The sequence below is a fragment of the Canis lupus genome, chromosome X (assembly GCF_048164855.1).
Source record: "Canis lupus baileyi chromosome X, mCanLup2.hap1, whole genome shotgun sequence".
Lineage (NCBI taxonomy): Eukaryota > Metazoa > Chordata > Mammalia > Carnivora > Canidae > Canis > Canis lupus.
The window spans coordinates 19,961,983-19,967,982 of NC_132876.1; positions in this window are offsets into that span (position 1 = coordinate 19,961,983).

Genomic DNA, 6,000 nt, shown 5'->3' on the forward strand with positions numbered 1-6,000 from the left:
TTATTTCCCCTATTATACTTTATGGCAATTATACATTTATGTCTCTGTCTCCTCTGCTAGACTGTAAGCTCTCAGAGGGCAGAAAGAAAGTCTGTCTTATTTATGGTTATTTCCCTCCCCTATCTCTTCCCACAGTGCTTGATACAGTAAGAACCCAGTAGTCATTTGTTGAGTGAATACTTGAGCTCTACAGATTCATTAGTTATCATCTGGGAGATTTTTTAAAAGATCTTATTTATTTATTCATGAGAGACACAGAGATAAAGAGAGGCAGAGATATAGGCAGAGGGAGAAGCAGGCTCCATGCAGGGAGTCCTCCGAAGTGGGAGTTGATCTCAGGACTCTGGGATCACGCCCTGGGTCAAAGGCAGGCACTTAAACCTCTGAGCCAACCAGGCATCCCCTGGGAGATTTTTTTTAAAAAGATCTTAAAATTTGTTTTAGAGAGAAAGAAGGGGGAAAGGGAAAGAGAGGATCTCAAGCAGACTCCCTGCTGAGCATGGAATGGAACCTGACACCCAGCTCTAGCTCTCAAAACCCTGAGATTATAACCTAAACTGAAATCAAGAGTCAACCAACTGAGCCACCCAGGTGCCCCCCACCAAGGAGAGCTTTTTTTATATGAATTCAGATGGTACCAGTGGTAAATTTAACTTCATAATAAGAAAAAAATGTAAAGGATTGGCTATCATTCATCAGCAGCAAGTATAATGCACCAATGCAGATATATAGATCAGAATGAAGACTTTTGTGGAGCAGTGGGGGGGGGGGGAACAAAACACTCTGCATTGTTTGAATTTAGATAGAGCATCTAGGAAAATCCCACACACACCCGCTCCCGCCCAGTTTTTTTTTTAAGATTTTATTTATTTATTCATGAGAATACACAGAGAGGAGAGAGACAGGCAGAGACCCAGGCAGAGGGAGAAGCAGGCTCCATGCAGGAAGCCTGATGTGGGATCCCAGGTCTCCAGGATCACACCCTGGGCTGCAGGCGGCGCTAAACCGCTGAGCCACCGGGGCTGCCCTCCCGCCCAGTTTTTAAACATTCCTTTAACTGTGTTTACTCAGTGGCTATGGTTTCCTTGATTTAGTGGTGGTTGTTTTTTTCGCATGGTTTAAAATACCTTCAGCCAAAGTAGCTTTTATGAAAATTCCCAACCAGATGTGTTCTCTCCATAATCTGAACTCTTCCATAAACCCCTTACAGGGTTCTCATTATGATACATAGTGTTGCAATGATGAGGTTATACGACTTAACCACTCTCCTACTTTGTCAGCTTCTTGAGGACAGGGACTGTTTTGTTTTTGTAGCCCAAGCTTTCAGCAAATGCGTAATAGTATCTAGGGCATATTTATTGAATAAATGGATGCAATAGTCAAAAGATCCACCTTGAGAGCAACCAATTATTTGCAGCTCAGGTATAGGCCAGGATGAAACAACATCTCATGCAATATACAGGATGCAGCATTCAGTCTGCTGTTCCTTGTTCCTGCCAGCAGCCATTTCTTTCTAGATGTTGTACTTAGTCCTTATTTATTTAATTGGAACTTAACTGAATCAAAAGAAACAAATGCAAGTAATTGGAGTTCATCAATATTAAAAGCTTGTATGCTGGCAAAGGATACCATCAAGGAAGTGAGATAACAATCCACAGAATGGCAGAAAATATTAGTAAGTCCTTTATCTGTTAAGGATTGAGCATCCAATCCTTATATATATATAAGGAGATACACACACACATGTATGTGCATATATATATGTGTATGTGTATATAAGTATATATGTGTGTGTGTGTGTGTGTGTATATATATATATATGCATATATATATATATATATCTTACAATGCAACAGTAACAAGACAACCCACCTAGGGAGACTTGGGTTAAGCGTCCGACTCTTGATTTCGGCTCAAGTCATGATCTCAGGGTTATGGGACCGAGCCCCAGGTCAGGCTCCCCACTCAGTGCAGAGGCTGTTTGCCCTTCTCCCTCAGCTCCTCCCTGACTCTCCCTCTCTCTCAAGTAAATAAATAAAATCTTTATTTTTAAAAAAGATTTTATTTATTTATTCATGAGAGACACAGAGAAAGGCAGAGACACAGGCAGAGGGAGAAGCAGGCTCCCTCTGGGAAGCCTGATGTGGGACTCGATCCCAGGACTCTGGGGATCATGACCTGAGCCAAAGGCAGATGCTCAACCACTGAGCCACCCAGGTGCCCCTACAATCTTTAAAAAATAAATAAATAAAACACAATCCACCCAATTAGTATAGGAGCAGAGGATCTGAATAGACATTTTCCCAATAAAGATCTACATACTTCCAACAGGCACTTGGAAAAATGCTCAACATCATTAACCATTAGGGATGCAAATCAGAACTGCAGTGAGATACCACTTAATACCTATCAGAATAACAATAAATAATCATAATCATAATCATAATCATAAATGTTGGCAAAGATGTGGAGAAATTGGACTCCCCTTCAATGCTGGTAAGATGGTTGAAAGATAGGCTTACAATTCCTCAAACAATAAAACAGAGATCATATGACCCAGCCATTCAATTCTTAGCTATGTACCCAAGACAAATGAAAACATTAACACAAAAACTCATAGGTGAATGTTCATGGAAGCATTATTTATAATGTGACAATAGCTAAAAAGTGGAAATAATCTACAATATATAAGGAACTCGTGTAACTCAATAGCAAAACACCAAATAACCCAATTTAAAAATGGCCAAGGATTTGAACAGACATTTCTCAAAAGGAGACATCCAGATGGCTAACAGATATGTGAAAAAGTGGTCAACATCACTCATCATCAGGGAAACACAAATCAAAACCATTATGAGGTATCACCTCATACCTGTTAGAATTAGTATGATCAGAAAGACAAAAGGTAAGAAGTGTTGGCAGGGGCGTGGAGAAAAAGGAACCCTTGTGCATGTTGGTGGGAATGGAAATTGGTACAGCCATTATAGAAAATAGTATAGAGTTTCTTCAAAAAATTAAAAATAGAACTACGTTATGATCCAGCAATCCCACTTCTGGGTATATAGTCAGAGGAAATGAAATCAGTATCTTGAAGAGTAATCTGCACTCCCATGTTCATTGCAGCACTATTCATAACAGCCAAGATATGGAAGCAATCTAAATATCCATTGACAGATGGATAGATAAAGAAAAAATATATATACACAATGGAATATTAATAGTCTTTGAAAAGGAAAATGTTGCCATTTGTGACAATATAGATGAAACTGGAAGACATTATGCTAAGTGAAATAAGCCAGATGCAGAAAACCAAATACTGGATGATCTTACTTAAATGTGAAATCTAAAAATGTCAAATTCTGGGCAGCCCCAGTGGCTCAGCGGTTTAGTGCCACCTTCAGCCTGGGGATGGGATCCTGGAGACCCGGGATTGAGTCCCATGTCAGGCTCCCTGCATGGAGCCTGCTTCTCCCTCTGCCTGTGTCTCTGCCTGTGTCTCTGCCTCTCTCTCTCTCTCTCTGTCTCTCATGAATAAATAAAAATCTTAAAAAAATAAATAAAAACGTCAAATTCGTAGAAACAGGAGTATAACAGGAGTATAATGGTGATTACTGGGGAGGGGAGGAGAGGAAACAGGGAGATGTTGGTCAAGGGGTGCAAAGTTTCAGTTTTACAAGATGAGTACATTCTGGAGATCTAATGTACAATAATGTGACTATGAAAATAATATTGTACTGTATACTTGGAATTTGTTAAGGGCGCATATTTTTAAAAAATATTTTATTTTTAAGTAAACTCTACATCCAGCGTGGGGCTTGAACTCACAACCTTGAGATGTAGAGTCTCACGCTGTTCTGACTGAGCCAGCTGGACGCCCCAAAGGGGTGCATTTTAAGTGTTCTCTCCACAGACAAAAAAGTGATAACTATGCTAGGTAATGGTTGCGTTAGTTTCATTATAATGAATATTTCACAATATATACTATGTTAAATCAAGTTGTACATCTTAAATACATGTAATTTTTAAAGATTTTATTTCTTTATTCCTGAGAGACACAGAGAGAGAGGCAGAGACATAAGCAGAAGGAGAAACAGGCTTCTTATGAGGAGCCCCATGTGGGACTTGATCCAGGACCCTGGGATTACACCCGGAGCTGAAAGCAGATGCTCAACCGCTGAGCCACCCAGGCGTCCCAATACATATAATTTTTAATTGTCAACTATAACAATGAAATTGAGAAATATGTAAAGATACATAGAAATTAAACTACCAAAAAAAGTGGAAACAACCCACATGTCCATCAACTGATGAATGGATAAACAAAATGTGGTATATCCTCACAATGGAATATTATTAAACCATAAAAAGAAATGAAGTACTAACACATGTCACAGCTTGGATGAACCTTGAAAACATTCTGCTAAGGTAAAGAAGCATGTCAAAGAAGATCAGGTAGGCTGGTTCAAGTGCAGTGATGTTTATGATTAATTGATCACAGCCAGTCACAGATTTCTTTGTTCCTTCTCTACTCCCACTGCTTCGCTTGACTAGCCTTAAAAAAATCCTGTAATATATTATTCCACTTACATGAAATGTTCAAAATAGGCAAATCTACAAATGCAGAAAGTAGACTGGTTGTTGAGGACTCACCACCTAATGGGTAACGGTTTCTGCGGAGATGAAGTTCTAAAATTTGATGACGACACTGGTGTACAACCTTGTAAAACGTACTAAAAGCCATAGAATTGTAGACTTTAGAAGGATAAACTACGGTATGTGAATTATGTCTCAATAAAGCTGTTATTTTTTTAAAAAGGGAAACAAATAAAAATTTCCTATCACCCCAATTCACTTCCAGTCTTTGTCAGTGCTTACACATATATTTATTTGTATCTTTATCAGTGAGTGCCCAGTATAGTGTGCTATGCTTTTTCATTTAACATCATTTCACATACATTCCCACGTGTCGTTTTAACCTAGTTTATAAAAAAAAAAAAAAACCTAGTTTATACATTTGTCAATTTTAAAATAAAATTTTGTCAAAGTGTGGCAGATATAATACATAGAAAAATCCACAAATTATATGAGTACAGCTTGGCGAATTTTCCCAGAGTCACACATCTATTTGTCATTTTGCATAGAAAAAATTACGTGCATCATGGTGCTGTGTTATAATTTGCTTAGCTATTTCTCTATTTGGGGGTACCTTTTGAGTTGTTTTTGACTTTTCAAAATTATAAATAACAATGCCAGGATCATCTTTATATGTATTACTGCCCAATATATATAGAATAACTCAAGTTATTTCTATATTCTCCAAAGCAAGATTAATGGATCAAGAGAATGTCAAATACCCATAGACTGCTTCTTCTAAAAATACAAATTAATTTCTAGTTCCATGAGCAATATGTAACTGTACCTAACTCATGAGAGCTTCACGAACATTAAGTTTTCTCATTTTAATCTTTACTATCCTAGTTACAAGGTGTATAATAGCACTTTACATCTATTTGGATTTCTACTCTGCCATTGCCAGAGTGACTGACTGTTCATCTGTAAAATTTAATGTCTGTAGTTCTCATGCGGAAGCTCCCCATCTCCTTTGCCCACTTTCTAGTAGTATCTGGATGTCTATTTCATGTCTTTTTCTCAATTCCAAATGTATTTTAACAGCATGATTTCACTGATCATATTTTCACATTTGTGTTTCCATCTTGTAGCTTTCAAAATATTTGTTTTATTTAAAGTATAATTGACTATGCTTTATTTTATGTCATTGCAAAAATATTCATTAAAATGTGATAAATGATAGCTTCCATTTATCTGATAAACAGTTTTCTCCATTTGGGAACTGGGGTAAAAATGTGAGTGCATTTTCTTCTTAATGTTTTATTATACTTAAGTCTTTGAATCACCTTGGATTTATTTTACTTATGATTTAAGCTATAGATCTAAGTTACTTTTATCCATATTGAAATCCATTAATTAAGTAGTGATTTC